The sequence below is a fragment of the Carcharodon carcharias genome, chromosome 11, assembly GCF_017639515.1.
Source record: "Carcharodon carcharias isolate sCarCar2 chromosome 11, sCarCar2.pri, whole genome shotgun sequence".
NCBI classification, from domain to species: Eukaryota; Metazoa; Chordata; class Chondrichthyes; order Lamniformes; family Lamnidae; genus Carcharodon; species Carcharodon carcharias.
Genome location: NC_054477.1, coordinates 41,927,241 through 41,955,120, shown reverse-complemented (window position 1 = coordinate 41,955,120; position 27,880 = coordinate 41,927,241). Strand labels below are relative to the sequence as shown.

General features: G+C 45.2%; 1 protein-coding gene and 1 non-coding gene across 4 annotated transcripts in view; both read right to left on the bottom strand.

The window, feature by feature from the left end:
- Positions 1-27,880, bottom strand: part of stard13b (StAR-related lipid transfer (START) domain containing 13b) — a 581,811-nt gene that overhangs the window by 492,718 nt on the left and 61,213 nt on the right. The gene's annotated exons all lie outside the window — the stretch shown is intronic.
- Positions 4,070-4,188, bottom strand: LOC121284528. The gene has a single exon (XR_005944498.1). It is a non-coding gene; the product is annotated as a 5S ribosomal RNA (ribosomal RNA).

Below are 27,880 nucleotides of genomic sequence, written 5' to 3'. Positions count from 1 at the left end.
TGCATGCAGTACTCCAGTTGTGACCTAACCAGCGTTTTATACAGTTCCAGCATAACCTCCCTCCTTTTGTATTCTATGCCTCGGCTAATAAAGGCAAGTATCCCATATGCCTACTTAACCACTTTACCTACCTGCCCTGCTACCTTCAGGGATCTGTGGATATGCACACCAAGGTCCCTCTGATCTTCAGTACTTTCCAAAGTCCTACCATTCATAGTGTAATCCCTTGCCTTGTTAGCCCTCCCCTTTTCCAGGTTGAATTCCATTTGCCACTGCTCTGCTCAGCTGACCAGTCCATTGATAGCCTCCTGCAGGTTATGGCTATCCTCCTACTATTTACCACCCTACCAATTTTCATGTCATTCACGAACTTCATGATCATACCCCTAATATTTAAGTTCAAATCATTTATGTATACCACAAACAGCAAGGGCCTCAGCACCGAGCGCTGCAGAACTCCACTGGAAACAGACTTCCAGTCACAGAAACATTCCTCTACCATCACCCTCTGCTTCCTGCCTCTCAGCCAACTTTGGATCCAGTGTGCCACTTTGCCTTGGATCCCATGGGCTGTTACTTTCTTGACCAGTCTGCAATGAAGGACCTTATCAAAAGCCTTGCTAAAATCTACGTAGACCATATCAAATGCATTACCCTCATCAACACTCCTGGTTACCTCTTTCAAAAATTCGATCAAATTTGTCAAACATGACCTTCCCTTAACAAATCCAAGTTGACTATCCCTGATTAATCCGTGTCTCTCCAAGTGCTGATATATTCTGTCCCTCAGAGTTCTTTCTAATAACTTGCCCACTACCGAGGTTAGACTGACTGGCCTGTAATTTCCTAGTCTATCCCTTCCTCCCATTTTTAATAATGGGACAACGTTAGCAGTCCTTCAGTCTTCTAGCACCTCACCTGTGGCCAGAGAGGGTTTGAATATTACTGCCAGGGCTCCTGATACCTGTTCCCTTGCCTCCCTCAACAGCCTGGGATACATCTCATCCAGGCCTGCAGCTTTATCTAATTTTAAGGCCACTAAATCCGCTAGTACCTTCTCCCTGTCTATGTTAATTTCCCTTAATCCTTCACAGTCCTCCACCCTGATGTTTATACCTGCACCGTCCTTTTCCAGTGTGAAGACTAATGCAAAGTATTCATTGAGGACCACACCCACATCTTCCAGGTCCACACATAAATTACCTCTATGGACCCTAATTGGCCCTACTCTTTCCCTATTTATTCTCTTGCTCTTTATATATTTAAAAAACCCCTTTGGGTTTTCCTTTATTCTACCCACCAATGCTTTCTCATGCATTCTCTTAGCTTTCCTAATTTCCTTTTTAAGTTCCCCTCTGCACGTTTTATACTCCTCTAGGGACTCTGCCATACTGAGCCCTCGGTATCTGCCATAAGCTTCTCTTTTTTCCTTAATCCTAACCTTTATGTCCCTTGACATCAAGGGTTTTACGGACTTGGTCCCTTACTTTGTCTTTACGGGAACATATTTGCCATGTACTCTTGCTATTTCCTCCTTGAGTGTCTCCCAGTGTTCTGACAGTTTTATCTGCAAGTAGCTGCTCCCAGTTCACTTGGGCCAAATCATATCTCATCTTAGTAAAATTAGCCTTTCCCCAGTTTAGAACTTTTATTCCCGGCCCAACCTTATTCTTTTCCATAACTATCCTAAACCTATCTGAGTTATGCTCACTACCTCCAAAATGCTCCCCTTCCACCTCATCCTTCCAAGGCCTTCCAAGCTCATTTCTGAATATTAGGTCCAGAAATTCCCCCTCTTTTATTGGGAATTCTACGTACTGGCTAAAAAAATTCTCCTGGATGTAACTTAAGAATTTTGCTCCCTCCCTACGTTGCACACTAAAACTATCCTAGTTAACATTTGGGTAGTTAAAATCCTCTACTATTACTGCCCTATTATTCTTACACTTCTCTGAAATTTGATTACATATTTGGTCCTCTTTCTCTCCCTGACTGTTTGGGGGCCTACAGTACACACCAACAGCGTGTTTGCCACTTTTGTGCTTTTACTTCTACCCATATGGCCTCATTTGATGTTCCTTCCAAGATATCATCCCTCTTCACTGCTATAATTGATTCCTTGATCAATATGTGACTCCTCCTCCTCTTGTATACCCCTCTCTATCTCGTCTGAATACCCTATAAGCAGGAATGTGAGCTGCCAATCCTGCCCTTTTAGCCAAGTCTTGGTCATAGCTGTGATCTCATACTCACACCTGCCTATCTGTGCCCTCAACTCATCTGTCTTATTCTTCAGGCTCCTTGCATTAAAATATATTCCATTTAGCCTTGCTAAACTCACTTCTTTCTTATCAGGCCTATGCTTCCTCTGCCTGCCAGACTCACTTACTAGTGTTTTAACTTCCAGTTCTATCTCAGCTTCTCTCCCCTCTGAACTACTTTTCAGGATCTTGTTCCCCCTGCCAATTTAGTTTAAATCTGCCTCAACAACTTTAGCAAATCTCCCCATGAGGATATTGGTCCCATTCCTATTCAGATGTAACCCATCCAACTTGTACAGGTCCCACCTTCCCCAGAAATGGTCCCAATGCCCCAGGAATCTAAAGCTCTCCCTCCTGCACCATCTCTCCAACCACGCATTCACCTGCTCTATCCTTCTGTTTCTATAGTCACGACTGCGTGGCACTGGCAGTAATCCGGAGATTACTACCATTTAAGTCCTGCTTTTCAATTTTCTACCTAACTCCCTAAAGTCTGCTTGCAGGACCTCATTTCTCTTTCTTCCTGTGTCATTGGTCCCAACATGGACCATGACCTCTGACTGTTCACCCTCCCCCTTCAGAATGCCCTGCAACCGTTCCGTGACATCCTTGACTCTGACGCCCAGGAGGCAACATACCATCCTGGAGTCACGTCTACTTCCGAAGAAGCACCTGTCTACTCCCCTCACTAATGAATCCCCTACCACTGTTGCCCTTCTACACTTCTTCCTCCCCCGCTGAACAGCTGGATCACCCACAATGCCATGGCCTTCCCTCTGTTTGGCCTCCACAGAGGAACTATCACTCTCACCGTCTTCCAAGGCCAAAAAACGGTTTGTGAGCAAGATGCATTCAGGGGAATTCCTGGTCCCCTTCTTCTGTCTGGCGGTCACCCACTCTGTCTCTGCTTGCACTTCCTTAAGCTGCGAGGTGACCACATCCTGAAACGTGCTATCCTCAAACCTCTGAGCCTTGTGAATATACCATAGTGCCCCAGCTGCCACTCAAGCTCCAAAACCCGGAGCTTGAGTTGCTCCAGTTGGAGGTACCTCCTGCACGCATGGTCATCCAGACCACCAGGAGTGTCTAGGATTTCCCACATAGTGCAGGATGTACAAATCATGGGACTGAGTTCCCCAGGCATATCTTAGCTAAATAGAATATGGACCCTTGCTCTCCTGAAGTCTCACTGTTTTAGCCTCTCTCTCCTGAAGTCTTGCTGCTTTAACCTCTCTGTCCTGAAGTCTGGCTGTTTTAACCTCTCTGTCCTGAAGTCTTGCTGCTTTAACCTCTCTGTCCTGAAGTCTGGCTGTTTTAACCTCTCTGTCCTGAAGCCTCACTGTTTTAACCTCTCTGTCCTGAAGTCTTGCTGTTTTTGGCCCAGTGTTCGGCCCATCTGAATTCCCTCTTCCTGTGACCCCAGCAGCTCCAGCTCCACAGACCAAGGAGCATGCCACTGCCACAGAGCAGGATCTTGTAAGCAAGTTGGTTTCCTCCAGGTCTCCATCCTGCAGAGGATGCCCGTAAAGGTCATCACAGGCAGGGCGTAGCAGTCAGCAGGCTGCCTCCACCTCCACTGTGGATGTCGAGGGAGCATCAAGATATAGCGACAGGGTTAGGAAAGTTAAGATGTAACTCTTTCAAGTTAAAACAAAGGTTAAGATGTAACTCTTTCGAGTACAAACCCATTTTCCATCTGTTTCAGATGAAGTTACATTGTTTCATGGTTTGCCATTGTGAGATTTGAACTCTTGATCTGGGGGTTACAAACCCAGTACCATAACCACTTGGCTATTTAGGCCAAGCTAAGTCTACTGCATCTGGTATTCCCAGGCGGTCTCCCATCCAAGTACTAACCAGGCCTGAGTCTGCTTAGCTTTCGAGATCAGATGAGATCGGGCGTTTTCAGACTAGTATGGCCGTAGGCAAGGTTTAAATGTAGTTGCATAGCCTGGGCACGGTTGTTAATCACTTGTACATAATGTTCACTATTGTAAATAAATTCCCAACAATGTCTCCTTGCCTATGGCTCCTTGTTATGATGAGCATTGTTCATGTCATCAGATGTGAAACTGGGGTCCCAGCTCAAGATAAAGGCAGGTTTCTCAGTCCAAGGCCTCTTCCCTGCGCAGTGTGTAACCTTCAGACCAAAGTGATTGTCCAGGTTCACACTCATTGGACTCATTAGTGATGCCTGCACCTGGATGGTGCTTGTTATACCAGAATGTCATGGGCAAGCATCACAGAGTTCAGTCATTCTCTCTGTGTGCTCTCAGAACCTTTGAGGTGGGGCTGGTCCCTCATCTCTTTAGCATCTGTGACCAGTGGTGCTGTGCTCCAGAAGGGGTCAGATGCTGAAGGCTGTCAAAGGACCAGGTGCATTTAAAGTTTCATGGCTGCGCCACCATTATATGATCCTGATCACAGAGCGGAAGCGAACTGCCTTTGACCAGACATGAATCAGACATTTACAGAGACAATGTGAAGATCTATAGAGTGTCCTCACTGCATGTCATCATCATCCTCCTGGAATTGAGCGACTGTTAGGGCCTCCATGGTGTCTCCATGACAGGAGCCTTACCACAGAGGGTATGTGCACTGCCATCAGCAAGGCTGGAGTCAAATGTTCAAAGATGCAATATAAGGATCTATGATGTCTCTTCACTGCATGTGTCATCATCCTCAACAAATCTCGCAGCAATGAAGGCCTCCTGAGCATGCCTGCCTTGCCTGGCCAGCGTGATAGCCTCATCACCCTCAACTTTGCCTTCAAGGACCTTCACATCCTCATCTCTGGCAATGTCCTCTTTGTCTGAGGAGACATCCAGCTACTCCATCTCCTTGTCAGCCAGTTCCTCCCTTGCAGCACCAGGTTGTAAAAGGAGCAGTAGCCAATGACAATGCATGGCTCCACCAGACCAGTCCAGGCACCAGAACATCGTTTTCAGCCTCCCAGTGGTTTGCTCCACCAAGCTGTGAGTTGGAGCATGAGCCTCATTGTACCTTCGCTGTGCTGCAGTTTGAGGCCCCTGCATTGGTGCCATCAGCCACGTCCTCTGCACGTAGCCCTTGACCCCGAGGAACCATGCAGGAGTCGTGGACACTCCATGGGAACCGCGCGCAGACTTGCAGGATATGTTTGTGGTGGTCACACACCAGCTGAACATTCAGAATGTGGAAGCCCTTGTGGTTAACATGGTTGAACACTTGTTGCTATTGAGATCTGCACTCCACATGAGTGCAGTCGATGGCACTCGGCACCTGTGGGAAACCTGAGATCTGGGCAAATCCCCGTGCTCTTGCATCCTGGCTTTCCTGGTCCCAGGCAAAATGCACAAGGTTGTGTGCTTTCGTGAAGATGGCATTTGTGACATCATGGGTGCATTTGTGGGTGGAGGTTTGCGATATCCCACAGAGGTCACCTGTGGAACCCTGAAAGGAGCCACTGGTGTAAAAATTGAGTACCGCGGTCACTTTCACAGCCACTGGCAATGGATGCCCTCCATGTTCCCATGGCGCCAAATCCTCCAGCAGGTGGCAGATGTGACCCACCAATTCCTTAGGCATGTGCAGTCTTCGGCAACACTGGCTCTCGGTCATCTGCAGGAATAAAAGGCGATGCCTATAGACCCTAGGTCTAGATAGGCCCTGTCCAACGATGGCTTGCTGTGGCTCTTCAGCGCCATGCTCAGGAGTCCCAGCCGCCCCTTCTTCCTGAGGGTGCTGCTACTCCCTCTGCCCAGCAGGCACCTCTGTTACTCTCTTCTCCTTTGTCTCTGCTCTCTGCATGCCACGAGGGAGACAACTAGTTCACCAGCCTCCATCCTCCTGTACTCCTCCTGCTGCATGAAAGATAGGGACATGTGGGTTAACATGGTTGTACTATGAACCTCTCTTGGTTAAGTCTGAGGGCTCCTTAACACATCCCAGAGAGTGCTGTCAGCCACTTGGATGGCCAGAGTTTAATGCACTGCATGGCTGCCCGAGACCTGACCCAAATCCGCCCCACACCACCTGACCAATTTGTGGTAGCTTCGCCAACCGGACTACATACTGTGCTCTCAGCTTAGTAACAGGCATTCTCCTAACCCGTGCTGCAAGGCTGTGCTTTTAGCTTGAACCATGGGGGAGGCTGGTCCAAACTGGGATGATGGCATTGAGGGGCAGGAGGTTTAGGGGGGATGTGAGGAAAAACTTTTTTACCCAGAGGGTGGTGATGGTCTGGAATGCACTGCCTGGGCGGGTTGCCTCACATCCTTTAAAAAGTACCTGCATGAGCACTTGGCACATCATAACATTCAAGGCTATGGGCCAAGTGCTGGTAAATGGGATTAGGTAGGTAGGTTAGGTGTTTCTCACATGTCGGTGCAGACTCGATGGGCCGAAGGGCCTCTTCTGCACTGTGATTCTGTGAAAATGCGACTTTTTAAAAATTCATTCACAGGATGTGGGCTTCACTGGCTGGGCCAGCATTTATTGCCCATCCCTAGTTCTTCTTGAGAAGTTGGTGATGAGCTGCCTTCTTGAACCACTGCAGTTCGTGTGGTATAGGTACACCCACAGTGCTGTTAGGAAGGAAATTCCAGGATTTTGACCCAGCAACAGTGAAGGAATGGCGATATATTTCCAAGTTAGGATGGTGAGTGACTTGGCGGGGAGCTTTCAGGTGGTGGTGTTCTTGTCTATCTGCTGCCCTTGTCCTTCTAGATGGTAGTAGTCATGGGTTTGGAAGGCACTGGAATGCGCGGCACCCCAACCTTGGAGTCCAACAGGTGACCCTCACAATCACTGTGCAAAGTTACTGTGCACTCACCTCTGAGTTCTCATCGAGGTCCAGCTCGCCAGGTGCACACCTTATATATGCTGTTGTGAAACACATTGGGGTGCGATCACGCTGACATGCTCGGATAATCCAGGGTCTGGGGTGATTCCGTTGAGCTGGGCATTTGATGATAGGCAGATGTATTACAATGAGGTTCCCAACGTCCAATGGCGGGAAACGTGGTCCGCCATTGACAGGCAGAGTGGACAATTGCAAACTGGATTCACGACGATATTTGGCCTTCCCACCATATTATCTGCTCACATGACGCCTGATGCCAGCAGGCATGGAAAATTCCACCCAATGTGTAACTTTATAGCGACATCATGCAATAGACCAGAATGGATGTGCCTGCATTTGGTAGCATCTCATAACAGGACAGCTAAGACCAATGTAACAACTCAGCAGCATGTGACCCTGAAGCTGTAGCGCCTTGTGCACCTGGAGCTAAACCACTGCAGAAAGAAAGGCTGGCAAATTCACAGGAGGATATAGGGTTGCTGCCACATTTCCAGTGGAATAGTATGGGTGGAATGTGAACACATCTGAGGGACTCCCCAGACAAGTCCTTTTTTAGTGCTTCACTAGAAACTGATACGTTTTCAGGTATTCCTTCTGCATCTTTTTTAACTCTGTTATAAACTGAGTAAATTAATCAAATCTTTGTGACAGAACCTACATTGGAAACAGTTGCTTGGTAACACAGAACTTGAATATTGCTGAAAAGAAAGACATGTTGCTGAAGCTTTTCATTTTACACTCATCAGGGCAAACGCAAGAATGCCAAATTTCAACAATCACAATAATTTAGCCTACAAGAGAAAAGGGTGCTGAGCTGGCAAGTCGACTTTGATTGACTGAGCTGTTGCCATGGAGAAAGCAATGGGAACTATAGGCTCCCCAAGTTCCAGCGTTCTCCATTACTGTCTGCTATAAATCTACCTTCACCGGTCAATATACTTGTTGGGATTTTTATACCTACATGTGCTATAAGATTGGCTTTCTCAGTAGTCTTGTAAATAGGGCCCTAGCTATTTGCTCACCTTGGAAGCTTGGTGCAGAAATAGAGCATATCAAAGCTGTTCTATGGGACAATGGCTATCCTGATCAGATCATTGTTCACAGTATATCATGCAAAGTTGCAAAAGGGCCAAAGGTCACCACTTTCAGACCTGAAAAGTGCCTGGTCTACCTCAAATTACCCTGGAAAGGCACAGTATTTCAAAAATTTGCACTATGCAGTGGCTAGTCAAGTGGCATTTTCCATTAACAGGATGCTACCTTCAGTCCAAAAAGAAATTGTGCCCACTACACAACTGAGCAACATTATATATGAATTTTAGTGCCAGCGTGATGCCAGATATGTAGGCTGTACATCCCAATGCTGGCTGATCAAATTGAACAGCATGCTTCTTCAGGTATACTCAACCAGTCCGCACTTGCTGATCAATCCTGTGTATGTTAATTACTATACTAACAACCAATCTAAGATAATCAGTCATGCTCATGATGTGACTCATTTATGCTTGCTAGAAGTGACATACATTTATACCCAGGGACCCATTCTCATCAAACAAAAGGAATATGTTCAGGTTGTGTGCCTCTTTTGAATTGCCCAAGAGCTTGGGGAGCCTATGGTTCCCCTTTGCTTTCTCCATGACAATGCCTCAGTCAATCAGAATCGACTTGGCAACCAATCAGCACCTTGTTCTCCTGCAATATAAATTGATGTGATGGTTTGAAATTTGGCATTCTTGCATTTGTCCTGTTGAGTGCAAGACGAAAAGTTTCAGCTACATGTCTCTCTTTTCTGCTCCATTGAAATAGCTAACAGACAAAACAATGTTACCTATCTCTTATAAAAATCCTGAAGCATTTACAGCATGTTCTAACAGCTTTCATAATGTATATTTTGTCTCTATCTCGATAGTAAAGCAATTGCATAACTTATAATTTGTTATTATGTGGCATTGCTTCTCCTTCAGCACTTCAGATAAAATACCATAATTTTAGTAATTATCTGATTAAATCACTAGACTGCAAGGTATAAAACAATGCACAGTCTTACTGATTATAAAGGTTGATTTACCCTTTACTTGGCATTGGGCAGTTCAATATCCTCAATGTAATGGGCCAGCCATCTAAAGGGCCAGGTCTCTATTCTATTTGATTCATACACTGCAATCACTCAACCAAGGCTCACAAGCAGCTTGCTGATTAGGACAGATAGGAATTTAACCTGGGAGCTGAGCCAGAAATTTAATCTTCAAGGAGGGAAGGCAATTGTGATGGAGGGAGACAGGCAGGTACAGAATTTTTTGCAGGGTTGTTAATTGTATATTAATTGTAGTTAATTATATAGGTGGTGGGCATTAACTGAGGATTCACTTGTGCCCCCATAAAAAGGAAAATAGATTGAACTGTGGTGGTTAGGTAAGGAGCTGCATGCTTGTATTGTGCATCTCTGTAAATAAATACTTATAAAAATGTGTAAAGGTTGGGTCTGGTTTTACCCTTCACCACCTGGCTCTCTGGACTATGATAGGGATACAATCTCATTACCACCAGGCATGGAATGTTGAAATTAATCCCTTAGTCTGGGAATTAATTGTCACTTGCGAGTGAATCATGCAGTGAAGCAGATTGACAGCTGTGTTTTCTATATTACAACAGTGACTACACTTCAAAAGTACTTCATTGGCTATAAAGCACTTAGGGACATCCTGAGGCTGTGAAAGATCCTATATAAATGTAATTTCTTTCTTTTTGTTACATACTATAAAGCTTCGGGAGTATTTTTCAGAATTATCAATCACTATACATTAAAGGAATGATGCAGTTCAATCTCCTCTGAGGTTACGTCAGTAAACAGCTTTTCTGTTGATTCCCTGCCATCTGATAACATTTCCAGGACTTCCCTCTTGAAGTGACATCAGTTTTGCAATAAATTCCCCAAATATAGAATTTTAAAATTATATGTAGTCAATTAGAATAATTCCCACATCATTCTCTCACCCTTCATGTCTGAGACGGATAAACCAGTAGCATTTTAAATGGCCCAAGCACCTCACAAATGCTGAATAGTTACAGCAATCCCAGAAAATCAGCCAGGGTCAAAGGCATAAGCAGAAAGCAAGTGAAATTCTCATGCTACCAATGATCAACCACCAATGCTGCAAAGAGGGAAATTTGCCATGATCAACAAAGCTATTTTTAAACACAATCCCTAAACACCACTGAAATCCATTATTAATTCATCATAACAAACTTAATGTACAGTTCTTCTCATTAAACAAATAGTTTGCCAAACCCATTTTCATTAAAGTGTGTGGCTCCTTACATAATATTTTTAGTATGCTTTTATCTAATTAGCCACATGTTTACTCAACTTAAAGAGCATTATTGAATGAAAAAATATGAAAAAAATAATTAATTTTAATGCCAAAATATCTAAGTTGTCATTTATTTCCAGACATATCACTGACTGGTTTATTTGTTGTAAATATAACTCTAATCTAAATAATTATTACACAGACAGTTTTTGAAGTCTTTACTGTATATATTATTTTAATGGCATACATTTATAGACATTCTTCATATATCACTTAGGAATTCATTAGGAGTGATTTAACCCCAGTACCAATTTGTGGATTAAACAGTAACAGTAATAAAGTAAAATGCTTCTAAAACTAATTTCAGTAAAGAGCTAAGTCTTATGAATAAAATTTCTACTTGAGGCCAGTAAATTATATCAATATATGATTCGATTGGTTGGAAAGAATTCGCAAAACCAGTCCTGAAATTCCATTCAGGCCATGGACACTTCTCTGGAATAAATGCTGGATAGGAGATTGAAACAGTAGAAAGGAGGCCTGGGAATTCCAGGAGGTGACACACTATAGATGTTGCTGTTGTTTTGAAAATGCACATAGTACTCTAAATGTGACCCAACCAAGGGGCTTATCCAACCTTTTCAACAAGTACAAAGCACTTATTAGCTATGAAGATAAGGATAAAAACCGTCAGATAGATAGCCAAAATACAGACCTTGGCATCTTACAGCTGGCGGCTGTCCAAAGGGGGCAGGAGGAGAGGGGATGCTTAATATCTTAGTTGTAAGGGATTCAATAATTAGGGTGCAGATAGAATTCTTTGCAAGCAAGATTAAGAGTGCCTTAAGGTGTTCGCCTTCCTGGTGCCAGGGTGAAGGACATCTCAAACCAGCTTGTAAGGATATTGGAAAAGGAGGAAAAGATCCACTCATTGTGGTCCATGTTGGGACCAACAAACATAGGGAAGAGTAAACAAGAGGTCCTGTCTAGACAGCGCCAGGAGCTAGGAGCTAATTTAAAGAGCAGCACCTCAAGGGTTATAATCTCTGGATTATTACCCAAACCATGTGCAAATTGGCATAGGGATAAGCAGATTTGGGAAGTGAAAATGTGACTGAAGGTGTGCTATGGGAATGAGGGGTTCTATTTCATGGGATACTGGCACCAGTACTGCAACAGGAAGGAACTGTACCATTAAGACATGTTCCTCATGAACCGGACTAGAACCAGGGTCCTAGCAGAAAGGATAAACAAGGCTCTCGCAAGCACATGTAAATGTAGGGAGGGCTGGATCGGCTCTATAGCTTAATCTATCTGAACATTCAGGGAATTATGTACTTGAATCACTTAGTCTCTAAGTTCAACCACACCTTTCAGAATCCTTCCACTGAGTACATACTGCCATCCCTTATTATTTCCCCCCATCGGTGCATATTAAATTATACTTGCTGCCTGCCTGCTCATTCTGTTAACCTATGGGCAGAATTTTCTGCTTGTCGGGCGGGCGATGCAGGAGCGGGTGCGGGTGGGCATGGACCTGACTGTCACCCGCGATCAGGTCCATGCTGCCATTTTACATGGGCATGCCAATTAAAGCCCCCCCAGTGTGAATCGTGACACCCGAGGACAGCGGGAGTAGGCAGGTGGCAGCAGGTCTGCAATGACCAGCAGGTCCAATGGCGACCTGGCGGCCTGTTTTAAAAAGTTGCTGTAGCCTTTTCAAGGCTACAAATTATGACCAGTGGAAGGGGTCCCCAGAACACTGCTGGTGAGCAGGCCAGGCAGGAGGGTAGAGCCCTTCGTTTTTCCAATGATTGCCTTGCTGCCCTCCTCAAGGAGGTGGCAGCACGGCGGGAGGTCCTTGTACCCCAGGATGGGAGGAAGATGCCCCCCACATGACCAAACGTGTCTAGGAGGAGGTGATGGAGGTGGTGAGCCCCTGCGACAATGCACTTGGATCCAGTGTCACAAGCGCTTCAACGACTTGTTGCGCTCAGGAAGGGTGAGTACCATGTTGGCATTGGTCACTTATCTCAGCAGGTAGGCTTTCCCCCCTGGTCCCCCCACCAGCCCCAAGTCTGAGTGTAGTGATTGCATTGAATCATTGACAGCATGTGTCCTTTGCTGGGTGGGCCAGCAGATATTGCCCATGCCGAGGTCACCCTGAGAGGGTGGTGAAGAGATGGATTCTGCCCTGCAGCAAGTGGTACACATTGACCCACATTACTGTTTTGGACGCAACCTAGAGGAGCTGCACCTAGGTGCAGTGCTGGAACTCCAGGACATGTCAAAGTCAGGGTGATGAAATCTTGGGAGGGGAGCTTCAAAGTGGCACCGATCCATCTGTTGTCCTCTATGCTCCACGTGCTTGTGCCTCCTTGTTGTGGAAGTTTAGGTTGTGTTGTGCCTGATGTGATGTAGGCAGCATTTGGCCAAAGGGATGGGGGCGGGGTGGTGGGGACAGGCCTAGCATCTTTGTGTGAGCATTCGACAGCAGCGGGGTGAGAAGACACTGGAGCCATGCAATATTCCACTCTGGTTGGGTGGACCACTAATCAATGCTCTTCTCTCCTTTTCAGGAGAAGAATGCATATAATGCTGCCAAGCGGGTGAGGATTGGTGGCAGACCGGCCCAGTTAGCAATTCTCAGCCACTTCTAGCAAGAGGCCTAGATTTGGAGAGGCGCCGTGCGCCCATGTCCACCGGTGTCGGTGAGGCTGGGGTGCCACCGGCAGGTTTGTTTGCCCAGCAGTGAGGTCACCATTGTTCTCCCAGCAGCCGTGGCACTGCTGAATGTTCAGTGATTGAGGTTTGCAACATGGCTTGACCGTTGCTTATGGAAGGATGAGCGCATAATGATCCAGGGGACAGGGATGCACATTGACATTGTCTCCATGTTAACTGATCCAATATCCTTGTTCTTCCTTTCAGCATCAGCGGAACAGGGCTGGGAGGAGGAGCAGCAGAGGCCCCCTCTCACACTTGAGGGCCCTGAAGTCTCACCATCTCTGCCAGGCAGGCACCAGTGCAGGTACTAGCACCTCGGTGAGAATTAGAACATCGGCTAGTGTCCCGGGGCACAGCGGCGAGGGCACTTCACAGTCGCTGGAGGAGCTGGCAGAGTCAGAGAGCGCCAACAGTTGGAGGACTGCAGGGGACCAGGCACATGCTCAGTCAGTGCCTCTGGAGTCGTCTGCGATGCAGCAAGTGCAGCAAATGCGGCCGAGTGTGCTGGATCATCTGGGGGAGATTCTTGAGGCTATTCTTGGCTTGGTGTCCGTGGCAGAGGAATCTACATGGACTATCGCTGAAGCAATGAGCCTCATGGCTGAGCGCCATGTGTCCTCCATGGAGAGAGTGGCGACTCTCGTGGAGAGCTTCCTCCAGGAGACCCATCAGGGCTTCCTGGGAGTGCGCTCAGACCAGCAAGCCTTCACATCAGCATTGACCTTAGTCGGTCAGTGCTAGTGTGGGAGATGGTCTGGGCACCAAGTTTCCCAGCTCGGTGCCCATCCATCCACGGTGAGCAGGGAGGTCCGAAGTGACCTCATGTCAGCGCAGCAGCTGCCTGTCGTCTCTGCGGGCTCTTCTCAGGGCGCTCCGGATGAGGGCGGCAGCTCCTCTGCCCCTTTGCCAGTGACTGTTGCATCCGGTGAGGCTGTGACGACTGGCGAGATACCAGCTGTGGAACTGGCAGCTCCCTCCCAGGCAGTGCCAGCACAGACTCCACGAGCCAGAGGACGACCGCCAAGGTCATCAGAGTCAGCAGATTGTCTCAGATGCCACTCGCAATGAGGGGACAGCACCAAGACATAGCACCCGAAAATGTAAACACAAGGTACCTTAGGCACACCACGGGTTTATCACTGGTACTCTTGTGTTGGCCTGCAATGAGGTTTATATGAGTTGGTGTGATTTTTAACACCTTTTTCATTTTGTTTCATTGTTTCTTTGGTTGCAATAATTAATTCAGACATGTCACCATGGCTGAGGTTGCCTCTTTTCTTCTGCAGGTGGATGTTTCCAAAAATGTAATGTGTGCTTTGTGGGACATTCAACTTCATTAACAAGGACCTTAGTCAATGTTCCTAACCAGGCAGATTTTGCACATTGGTCTCGAATATGGAGCATACAGCCTGGGTTTGTCTTGGGAGGTCCATATGTAATAGTGCTAGCTGAAGGTTCATTGGATTAAAGCCTCCCGGGTGTCCCTGCCTCACTGGAGTATGTCCGGGTCAGCATCTACCCTCTCAGCATTTCCTTGTGCGTGCTCATCCTCAGACTCACTGCTGGACTTATCGTGTACAACTGCAGCCAATGTGTCTATATCTTCTTCATCCACAGCGTCCCTCCTTTCCAGTGGAGAGCACAGCATGCAACCAATATCAGCGACACACGATCTGGGGGGTACTGAAATGTGCCCCCTGAGCAGTCCAGGCATCAGAAGTGCATCGTGAGAAGTCCAAAGGTTCTCTCCACCACAGCCCTTGTGGAGGCATGGCTCTTATTATACCGCTGCTCAGCTTCTGTTCTTGGATGGCGGAGAGACATCATGAGCCACCTTCTGAGGGGATAGCCCTTGTCACCCAGCAGCTATCCATCCAGCTGAGCTGGAGCACTGAAGAGCCCCAGCACCTGGGAGTGTCTGAGGATATAGGCTTTGTGGGAGCTGCCTGGGTACCTTGCATAGACTTGAAGAATCATTATCCAGTGATCACACACTATCTGCATGTTCATGGAGTGGAAGCGTTTCCTGTTGACAAAGGCACCGGGCTCACCTGCTGGTGCCTTGATGGCCACATGTGCACAGTCTATTGCACCAAGGACATGGGGCAAGCCAGCAATCAGTGTGAAGCTTCTGGCTCACTGTGTCTGGCTTGCCTGGTCCCAACAGTAGAGGATGAAAGTCAATGCACGCCTGAACAGAGCGTCAGTAAACTGCTTTACACAAGTGTGGACAGCTCATTGGGAGACACCACAGAGGTCACCCACTGAGCCCTGGAAGGAGCCAGAGCCTTAGGGTTGAGGGCAGTTGTGACTTCTAGAGCCACTGGCATGGAGTGTCCACCCACACGGTTAGCGGAGATCTCAGGCCCACTCATCTGGCAGATATAGTTGACTGTCTCCCTTAAGAGACAGAGCCCCCTTCAGCACTGCACCTCAGACATATTGAGCTAGCTGCTTCGCTGCCTGTATAACCTGGCAGCGGGATCGTAGCGTCTTCTGCGGCCCCTTCCGCCTTGGAGCATTGGAGAGTATTGCGCATCCGCCCAATGAAATATCATGATGGCGCGCAGTGACGTTGGGACGCTTGCCCGACATTACCGCGCGTCATTTTACGTGCGTATGTGCAGGGCCCGCCCCCGCATGCCAATGAGAAAATTCTGCCCCTGTTGGACAAACTCGGTTGATGGTTTTCTCCCTTCTTTAACTAAAGTTACAAAGCCCATGGGCTGCTTCTTCTGAACTATTTTCAGTAGTTGGGACCATTTTCAGGTCCTGACCTCATTCACAGCAACAGCACGCCTACCTGGGTTATTTTGAGGGAGGTACCCATTTTAGAAGCTGACTCCAGGATCAGTGTCCAATTATGAATGCCAAGATGGTTGTGGAGACAGGAGAGCAAGTCAGGGCGTGAGACTACAACAACACAAAAGCATACTGAGCGATACTGGAAATCTGAAATAAAAACAAAAAGTGCTGGAAAAGCTCACCAGGCCAAGCAGCATCCGTGAAGGGAAAAAAAGTTAATATCTCAGGTAAAGTGACCTTTCATCAGAACTGCAATACTTGCCAGCTCTGTCAATGCAGTGGGAGTGCTGCTGGTGTGCATGGGATGGGAGAGGGTTGGACAAAATAAAGGAATGAAATGGCTAGAGGCAATGACCGCCACTTCCTTATCACCAGCACAATTCCTCAGTGTAGTCTCCTGGAGAGTGGAAAAAAATTGTAGGCTTCTACTTGTGGAGGATCTCGGGCATGCTGATTTGCTTCTTAGTGATGTAATTTATTTGTCATGGCACTCCAACCTCCCATTCTGCATGCCCCTTCTATGACCTAATGAGCTGCAGACACAGCAGGGGTCCCATGCAACGCTTGTAAAATCTCGCTTACACCGGGAAATTGCTGCTAATAGGTTGTTTCTGAGTCTTAATTGGATTTCCACTGCTGTTGTTGAGTTGTCATCTCACTGGAGCTGGAATGAAGAAAAGCACAAGGAGGTGGCAACCCATCAGGAACTAGCACAACTTCTTTCAATGTGATTTCCCAAACTCCTGTCTCCAAATCCTTGGGAAAATCGTCCCACCAACCCTTCCCCCTAGTATCAGCTTTGCAGGGCTGGTAAATGGAGGAATAAGGCCAATAAGGGACCAAAAAGGATATCTACGCGTGGAAACAGAGGGCATGGCTAAGGTATTAAATGAACACTTCACATCATGGAAAAAGATGTTTTCAAAACCATAATGAAGAAAGACATAGATGAGACACTGGATGGTCTAAAAGTTGAGAAAGAGGAGGTATTAGAAAGACTATTGTACTTAAAGTCGATTAGTCACCAAGATCAGATCTGATGTATCCAAGGATACTGAGGAAAGTATGGTTGTTGGAAGCCAATCACCTTAGCCCCAAGATATTGCTGCGGGATTCCTCAGGGTAGGGTAAGGTCAGAAGTGGGGATGTTTAGCACCATTCCTGACTCCTTGGATACTGTGTCTAAGCATGGAATTTTACAGTGGCAGGAGGGGGGCTGTTCAAAAGTCCATTGACTGGTGGGACTGTAAAATCCCAACAATGTAAAATTATGCCCTAAATATAGCAAAACCTGGATAACATTCAGACTTGGGCTAATAAGTGGCAAGTAACATTCACGCCACAAAATTACTAGGCAATAACTGTCTCCAACAAAGTAGAATCTAACCATCGCCCCTTGACATTCAATAGCATTATCACCTCTGAATTCCCCTCACCAACAACATCCTGGGGTTACCACTGACCAGAAATGTAACTGGACTAGCCATATGATTATTGTGACTAGAAGAACAAGTCAGGGCCTTGGAATTCTGTGGTGAGAAACTCACCTGACACTGCAAACCTGTCCACCATCTACAAGGCAAAAGTCAGGAGTGTGATGGAATACTTTCCACTTGCCTGGAGGAGTGTGGCTCCAACAACTCTCAAGAACGTTGACACCATTCAGGACAGAACAGCTAATTTGATCGGTACCCCATCCACCAGGTTAAATATTCACTCCCTCTGTCAATGATGCACTGCAAGAATTCATCAAGGTTCTTCAACAGCGCCTTCCAAACCCATGACCTCTACCACCCAGAAGGAAAAGGGCAGCAGACGTATGGGAATATCACTAACTGCAAGTTCCCCTACAAGCCACACACCATCCTGACTTGGCACTATTTTGCCATTGTTTCACTGCTGCTGAGTCAAAATCCGGGAGCTCCCTTTGTAACTTCATTGTGGGTGTACCTATACCAGATGGACTGCAGAGTTTGAAGAAAGTGGCTCACCGACACCAACAAGGTAGAATCTAACCATCGCCCCTTGACAATTCAGGATGAGCAATAAATGCTAGTCTTGCTCACGTCCCGTGAAAGAATATAAAAAATAATAGTTGTTTTTCAGATTGGAGGAATGTATATAATGGGGTTCTTTAAGGATCAGTATAAGGACCACAGTTTTTCTTGATCTATATTAATGATCTAGACCTCGTTGTGCATGACACAATTTCAAAATATGCTGATGAACAAAACTTGGATTTTTTGGGAACTGTGAGGAGAATAGAATTAGACTTCAAGAGGACATAGACAGACTAATGAAATGAATGAACGCATAGCAGATGAAATTTAATGCAGATATGTGTAAAGTGATACATTTGGGAAGAAGAATGAGAATGGGGCAATACAAAATAAAGCATAAAATTCTAACGGTGCAGAAGCAGATGGGCCTGGAGTACGTATATGTGCATAAATCATTGAAGATGGCAGGAAAGGTTGAGAAAGCAGTTAATAAAACATACGGGATGGTGGGCTGTTAAATAGAGGCACAGAGTACAAGAGTGAGGAAGTTATGGTGAACCTTTACAAAATACATTCTGCTTCACTTGGTGTATTATGTCCAGATCTAGGCACCACAATTCATGAAGGATGTGTAGGCATTAGAGAGGGTGCAGGGAAGATTTATAAAAATGATTTTGGGATGAATGATTTCAGTTATGAGGATAGATGGGAGAAGCTGGGGCTTTTCTCCCTTGAGACGAGGAGGTTAAGTGGAGATTTGATAGGGATGTTCAGAATCATGAGGGGTCCGGTCAGAGTAGACAGGGAGAAACAGTTCCCATTGGTGGAAGGATAGTGAACTGGAGGACACTGATTTAAGGTGAATGCCAAAAGAACCAAAGATAATATGAGGAAAGCCTTTTTATGCAGCAAGTAGTTAGGATCTGGATTGCACTGCAATCCAGAGAGTGGTGGAGCAGATTTAATTGCGGGTTTCAAAAGGGTATTGGATAGTTCTATGGTGAGAAAAAATTGCAGGGTTACGGGAAAAAGATGAGAGAATGAGGCTAGATGAGTTGCTCTTACAGAGAACTGATATAGGCCGAATGGCCTTCTTCAGTGCTGTAACTATTCCATGATTCTATGATTCCGTCTTTTTGAAACATTTTGCTCGTTTTCTAGGCCAGCATCTATGGGAATTATTTGTGTTCATCTGCATTGTTTGGAAAAAGTAGTACATGCCAAAGGAAATTTAATTTGTGACGTGCTTTTAATAATTTTCAACCTTAATTTGGCAAAGCGTTTATAAGATTTGTATGAAATTATAGAGGAAATGTTAGTTAAATAAGGTTGGCTTCAGTTTATAATTTTCTGTCTCTTTACTAACAATAACATTCCATTTGCTTATCCACCTTCTGATCAAATATCTTTATTGACCCAACCTATTAAATATTTCTGGTGATTCGTATTATATTTGGCTAAATAAATTTCCTTGGAACTCACAGGATTTAACAAGCCACCACTGAAACAGTGTAGCAGTGTGAAGGTATCTTGCAGCACTATGAACAATAGGTCTGTAAATGTTACACTGCTGAATGCACTGAGCTGAACAATTTATGCTAACAACATAGAGCATTCTGATTCACTCAGGATTTGGAATGAATTAATTTGCTCCTATTTTAAATATGTAATGATACTGAAACAATTGTTGTTGAAAATACAATAAACTAAAAATAATAATTTGTTCCAGCCGCATCTGTTTAACTAACTACATGAGTATAAAGAAAGAATTCCCTTGCAGCCAAACTATAAACAGTTTCAGTGAAGGTCAGGACAGGGTAGTTATGCAACCAGATGAATGGCAATGTCTGTGGAGAAGGCAAGTCTTAGGTTGATACTAATGACTAATGATAATCCAGTCAAATAGTTTCAAGCCTCAACCTCAAACTATTGAGAGAAGGCAGTCCTGAATTAAATTTGATACAATTTTCTAATTTTTTTCATCTGAAGGGCAACATTGCTTCAGCATTTGTATGAGGCTTTTTTTTATCACTGACACATGCAATAGATTCAGATTAGAGGATTGTCATTTCTTAAATAATGTGAAATGGCACATCACTCCAACAATACCAACCGAGGAATGAATCTACCTGTATCTGTGAATGCTTGAGATTACCTTTTCCCAGTTACTTACAACTTTGAATTTTTTCCACCTTTGCATCTTAGTCTTATAAAAGCATTGAATTAATTAAGATAATGTGGAACAAATTCCAAAGCTGATAAATTTTAATTATTTGCAATAAGAATAAAACTGTTTATCCAAAGTGCATTTTCACTTTTTATCCCAATAAATATATTACATTTAAAAATACCACTGTATAAATTTGAAGTTGTCTTTTGAAACATCAACCTGTGAAAACACACGCCTCACACTAAGAACTGCATTTGGTGGTTTGGGGGTCAACGTAATTTGGAAGCAACAACAAGCACAGTGTGCCATCAGCGTAACATGCCATGGATCTGTGCTTTGGGATTCATTAAATCATATCCTAATAATATCCATACTAATTAAGTCCTCAGAGCTAGACTAGTTTTACAGTTAACTAAAGCTGTGGCCAACACCTGACATTGAATGATACATGCTATTTTCAGCCTATGAGTTTCAATGGTATCGCAAATCATGGGCATCTCTTGCTTGTGCTGGCTTTCTATCCTCCAGCTAATCATTAGACCCAAGAAGGGAAGAAAATGATTGATTGGCTAAAGCACAGGTTATATAGCAGCTATTCTGACCAGCTATGTGTTGGGGACTACCTATTATTCTTTCATGGGATGTGAGTGTTGCTGGCAAGGCCAGCATTTGTTGCTCAGCCCTAATTGCACTTGAGGAGGTAGCCTTCTTGAATTGCTGCAGTCCATCATGTGTAAGTACATCCACAGTGCTATTAGGAAGGGAGTTCCAGGTTTTTGACCCAGTGACAGTGAAGGAACAGCAATATGGCTCCAAATCAGGATGGTATCTGAACATAAAGTCTAGGCATCATAGGGCTGATTTTCCTGAGCATTTCCCCCAGAAGACCCATATTAACTGAGTGCGATAGTCAAGGAACAGCTGCAGAGACCATATGCTGAATTTTTGCCTCCTAACCCTCCCCCAACCCCCACCTAAGGCTGGGAGTGGATGTGTCAGTTTCAGCCATTCACAACATTGGCCATTTAGGCCTTTGTGGGTTCCGGGCCCAGGAAGGCTGCCCACTCCACAAGACATAGACAATTAGGCTTGCTATGAATCTTGAAAAATGGAGGAGGCCGACTGGGATTTTCCTGTTTGCCTCCAGGTTCCCAAAGCAATGAGGGTGCAGGTCAACTGTCTTGAGGCAGGCACTCAGTGAAAGGGTGGGGTGCTGGCATTTCTGGCACCTCTATAGGCATCCCCCATGGCCCCCATCTGCCTATATAGGGTACAGCCAAATGCCACCATATAGAGGGTCACTCTCCACCACAGTGATGGCCTGGCTGGTTTTTCTGTTTTTTAATTCAAAGTTTTTAAAAAATGGCTGAGATGATACCATCTTGTTGTGGCGTCCTTCCAGTACCTTGTACAGTAGCCAGGTGCTTTCTGAAGGCAGAAGGCCTCTGATTGGCCCTCCAGCTCTGAAAGCCCATCTGTCACCCTTAACTGGACCGGGAACCTGCCTCTATACCAATTAAGGGCTCATCCACATGAAAATCTTAACTTTAATTAGTTTCCCACTGGAGGCAATTTTAGGACCCAAAAACAATGCTGACTCCTGTTCCCCTCTCTGTGGTGAAAATTTAACCCCATTAATCCAAATTTCTCCGCCATTATTCTACCACTGCAACACACACAAACCTAACCTTACTTAAACTATACAATACCTTCAAGGCCTCATCTTATAGTGATGATGAAATCTGCAAACAGGAGGCACCCCAAAATGCAGGCTTGTGTTAAATCAGGGTGACTGAGGAGTCTTGGCAGCTAGGCAAAGAGAAACCAACATAATGAGATGAGGCCTCATCTACTTGCTCAGTTGGACATGGGTAGGATGGACAGGGTTATTCTGCCAGTGTCCTGGCCAGCATTTATCCCTCAACTTGCGTCATTACAAATGGTCTGATTTAAATTTATAATAATAATATAAAAACAAAAAACCGCGGATGCTGGAAATCCAAAAAAAAAACAGAATTACCTGGAAAAACTCAGCAGGTCTGGTAGCATCAGCAGATCCGCCGATGCTGCCAGACCTGCTGAGTTTTTCCAGGTAATTCTGTTTTTGTTCGGATTTAAATTTACCCTGCTATGTGTAAAGTGGCTGTGGCATTTGCCTGCAAAACATCAGTGCCTACATTTTAAAAGTAATTAATTGGCCATGAGGTGCTTTGGAACACATGAGCAGAATTTTCCCGTTGGCGATTTGGGGGCGGGGCCCACTCACCAACGGGAAAATGACACGTGACGATGTCGGGAGGAACCCCCGACGTCATCCCAGTCCATTTAAATATTGTGGAAGGCGGGCGGACAGCGAAATCAGCTGTCCACCCGCCGACCTGTCAATGGCCAATTAAAGCCATTGACAGGATAATTAAGCTTCTTAAATGCCCTGCCCGTCCAACCTTAAGGTTGGCAGGCAGGCCAGGATCCCCACCGGGCTTCTGATTATACATGAAACCTCATCCACTGGCGGGATGAGGTTTCATGTCCGTTTTTAAAAACTTCAATAAAGCTTATGTGCTTCTTATTAACATGTCCCATCTCATGTGACATTGTCACATGAAGGGGACATGTTAATAATTTTAATATTTTTCTATTTTTAAAGATTTTTATACTGTCAGTAATCTCCCTGAGACAGCACTTAATCTCAGGGAGATATGTGCTCTTTGACAGATGGGGAATCGCATAACCCACCCACTCAAAATTGGCCCGCCTACTCAAAATGATGGTGGGCCCCATTTCGGTGGCGAAGTTCGGCTGTCCACCCGCCGCTGAGCTGGTGGGGCCCGCCTGCCCATCTAGGTAAAAATTCTGGCCCTTGAGGATGTGAAAACCATTATATTAATGTCTTTCTTCACAACTCTTGAGAGGTTGTAGGAGCAAGGGGACCTGTGTGTATATGTGCATAAGTCACTGAAAGTGACAGAACAGATTGAGAGGGCCATTAATCAATATCAATAGAGGGCTTTATCAATAGGGTCACAGATTACAAGAGCAAGGAGGTTCTGCTGAACTCAGCTGGAATATCGCATCCCGTTCTGGCACTTTATGAAAGATGTGAAGGTACTGGAGAGAGTGCAGTAAAGATTCAAGAGAATGATTCCAGGGATGAGGAACTTCAGTTATGAAGATAGATTGGAGAAGTTGGAACTGTTTTCCTTGGAGAAAAGAAGGCTGAGAGCAGATTTGATAGAGGTATTCAAAATCATGAGGGATCTGGACAGAGCAGATAGGGAGGTACTGTTCCACTCATGAAAGGATCAAGAATGAAAGGGTACAGTTTTAAAGTACTTTGCAAAAGAAGCAAAAGTGAGTTGTTAGGGTCTGGAATGCACTGCCTGAGAGCATGGTGGAGGCAGGTTCAATCGAGGCATTTCAAATGGAATTAGACTGTTATTTGAAAAGAAAGAATCTGCAGGCTTACAGGGAGAAGGTGGGAGAATGGCACTAAGTGAATTGCTCATTCAGAGACATGATGCAGACATGATGGGCCATATGGCCACTTTCTGCACTGTAACAATTCTGTGATTCTTAAATAAATCTTGAGCCTTCTGAAGCCAAAGGCCAGATGGACTTGAATTCTTATTGCAAGAATGACAGAATGAACCTGTATATGATTTAGCATTAGCTGGCCCTTGGAAAGACTACAACATTAGCTAATGTAGGTCTTATTCATTTCTGGCTGTTATGCCATTGATTTTCACTAGCTTTCTTTTAAGAGATCTATTTTTGTTATTCTAGTCTAAAGGTCATTGCACTGCACTGCTGCAATCTTGCTGTATTTAGATGTTGATGATATTGAGAATGAAGGTGAGAGTACTCACAAGAACACAAGAAATAGGGGCAAGAGTAGACCATATGGCCTGTCGAGCCTGCTCTGCAATTCAATTCGATCATGACTGGTCTTCGGTTTCAACTCCACTTTCCCACCCATTTCCCATATCCCTTGACTCCCTGAGAGTCCAAAAATCTGCCTATCCCAGCCTTAAATATAATCAACGATGGAGTATACACAACCCTCTGGGGTAGAGAATCCCAAAGATCCACTTTGGTTGAAGCAATTCCTCCTCATCTCAGTTCAAAATGATCACCCCCTTACCTTGAGACTGTGCTCCCAATGTTTTAGATTCCCCAGCCAACAGAAACATCTTCTTAACATCTACCCTGTTAAGGCCGTTCAAAATCTTATGTGTTTCAATGAGATCACCTGTCACTCTTCTAAACTCCAAAGAATATAGGCCCAATTGACTCAGCCTCTCTTTATAGGACAACCCTCTCATCTCAAGGACCATTCTAATGAACCTTCACTGTACTGCCTCCAATGCAAGTATATCCTTCCTTAAATGCGGAGACTGAAACTGCATATGATATTCCAGGTGTGGTCTCGCCAAAGCCCTGTACAATTGTAGTAAGACATCTATATTCCTGTACTCCAATCCCCTTGCAATAAAGGCCAACATGCCATTTGCCTTCCCAATTGCTTGCTGCACCTGTATGCTCTTGTTTGAGGGAAAAGGCAGAGGGAAAGTTACACTCCTGGCACATCTGAATTCAAGTCACCACAATAAAGAAGTAAATCAAATTTTTATTCTTTCATTTCTATGGAGGCACGAAAAGCAGGTTCACTCTCCTCACCCCACAAAAGTCTTCTGACATGCTGCCTCCCATTCTCACCCCCTACCTCTCCCACCACTCATCCCAGGATCCGTGACTGCACTTTCCAACCATCCCATCAGACCTGGCCCATTTTCTGCTCTCTGAAATTGGTGAGCAACCTTGGTGAGGGGAGCATCCTTTTGACACCCTCAGTAAAAATTTAAACTCTCCTGAGAAATAAAACATCTATAAAGCAGGTGTCGAGCCTGGATCTTCCTTTTCATACTTCTTATTACGTTTTGTGGTTTCTATTCCAGATATTTTTCTTGCATTCCATTTTTCAGACTAGTCCTGCAGGCAAATCCTTGCTCCCTACAAACGGGTGTCAGTCATGGATCAGTCGGTAGCTCTGACCAAGGCATAAGAAATAGGCCACTTGAACCTACTATGCCATTCAATGGGATCATGGCAGGTCTGTGACATTAACTCCACTTTCATGCCTGATACCCATATCCCTTGATTCTCTTAGAGTTCAAAAATCTATCAACATCAGCCTTAAATGTATTCAATGTCTGATCATCCACTGCCCTCTGAGATAGAGAAATCCAAGAATTCACAACCTTCTGAGTAGAGAAATGTTTCCTCATCTTAGTCCTAAATACCCCACCCCTTATCTTGAGACTATGTTTCTTGGTTCTAGACTCTTCTTCCAGGGGAAACAGTTTGTCCACATTTACACTATCAAGCCCTCTCAGAATCTTTTATGTTTCAATGAGATCTTATTTCACTCTTGTAAATTCCAAAAAGTAACAGTCTATTCTACTCAATCTCTCTTCATAGGAAATCCTCTCATCCCAAGAATTAATTGAATGAACCTTAAGTGAATCACCCCTAAGACAGATAGACCCTTCCTTAGCTACACAGAACAAAACTGTACACAATACCCCAGCAGTGGTCTCTGTGCAACCATAATGAATCTGATGCCCAATATTCCAGGACTCATTAGACTTCACTATTTGTATGCAGAGTATTAACTCTGTGCAGTATTCCTTGAATTTACTCCCAGCGAATTCAATTCCTACTATGTTAAGTGCCCCACTTCCAATTTGAACAATTTCTAGGCTACACATTTTAAAAACTTATTCAGAACAAATATACCTCTTAAACCAAGAGCTGCCAATCAGACATGTATTCTCACAAAACACACAGGGTGCTTAAATTTAAATGGAATGGCTTGGCCTCTTCCTCAGATATCTGTAGCAGATATAACATATGTTCTGGAACTATTGTGTATTTAAATATGTTCAACAATGTTCTGAACACAATAGGGTTTTTTGCTTAACCTCCCCACCCCTTTTACCATGAGAGTGAAAAATATAAGCAATGTGAAATCTCATAGACAAAAAGCCCTTTAAATAACCTTCTTCATCAATGCCAACCATCATTCACTGTGACAACTTTCAACTAGGCATAAAGAGGTGCCATATACAAAAAAAAGATTTCACTTTCAATTAAGCTAAAATTCGAAAGTTTCTAAATTTTACTCAAATACAGGCCACTTTGGTTTCAACACTTATTTTAAGAACACAAAAAGTATATTTGATTTTCATAGGAGCAGGAGTAGGCCAGTTGGTCCTTTGAGCCTGCTCCAACATTCAGTAAGATCAAGGCTGATCTGGTTTGGTCTCAGCTCCGCTTTGCTGTCTGCCCTCCATGACCCTTGACTTCCATGCCTAACAAAACTCTGTCTAACACTGCCTTGAATAAATTCAAAGATCCAACCTCCACTACTTTCTGCGGAAGAGAACCAAAACCCTTTGGGAGAAAAAGATTCTCCTCATCTCCATTTTAAAAGGAGACCTCTTATTTTTAAACTGACCCCTAGTTTTAGTCTCCCCCACAAGAGTAAACATCCTCCTGGTATCCACCCAATCAAGTCCTCTCAGGACCTTATATGTTTGAATAAGATCACCTCTCATTCTTCTAAACTCTAATGGATTTAGTCCTAACCAGTTCAACATTTCTTCATAAGACAGCCCCTTCATCTCAGGAATGAGTCCAGTGAACCTTCTCTGAACTGCTTTGAAAGCATTTTTGGCCAGACTTTTCCACCCCAGCCAGTGGTGGGATTCATGGCAGACGGGGTTGGGGAATACATCAGGATGAAAAAATTCGGGTTCCCAACAGTAAGAAACAATTTCTAAGTCCCAACCGTCATGGTGGGATAATGGCTGGTTGCCATTCCCGCCAAAGGCTAGCGGGAAATATTACCACAGAATTAACATGACTTAAATGAGCACCCCACCGGAATTCTCCCCCCACTGGCAAATTATCCGCCCCACCAGCGGGAGTGTACGCCAGTTGGAAACATGACATGGCATTCACATGGTGAGGACTTACCAGGAAGGTTCAGGCTGTTGCACTTGGTGGAAGCTGCTTGGTGACCGATGGGGTTTGGGGGGTGGGTTGGGGGGGGTGGGGGGGGGGGGCAGTGGATGGAATGCTGGAACATGAGGCAGGGAGAGAGCAGATGACATGGGGGGTGGAATCTGTAACACAAAGAGGGGATAGGGCAGACAACATGAAGGTTGCTGGAACACGAGGGGTGGGGAGGGAGGGCAGGTGGGGGTGGGGAGGCTAGAGTGGTGGGGGAGATGAAACCAGGGAGCCTTGCAGGGATTGGAGGGTGGGGAAGGGAACTGGGAGCAGTGCAGGTGGCATGTGAAAGCAGCAGACAGCGAGGGGAGGAAAACATGGGGACAGTGAGGGGGGTGTTCAGAGGGGGAGGTATGTGGTGTCGTGAGGAATCCTAGGGGGCAAACCAAGGGTACTGGTGGTGGGAGGACACAGCTACTGTTAGAGGGGCCACAGGATGCAGTAAGGAGGGTGAGAGTGTGTCTATGGCAGGTGGTGAAGGGTTGATTTGGGTGATTGGAGGTGACACAGAGGTGCACACGGATCCTTGGGGGGGAGTGGTGGGCAGGATCAGGGTGGACATGGGAACTGTGACAAGCATGGGCTCATCGAGGAGAGAAGGCATGTGAAGAGTAACAGTGATGGGCTGAAGGGTGATGGGGGAAGGTTCATGGGTGACAGATGGCAGGGTGAAGGTAACACTGCGGGGG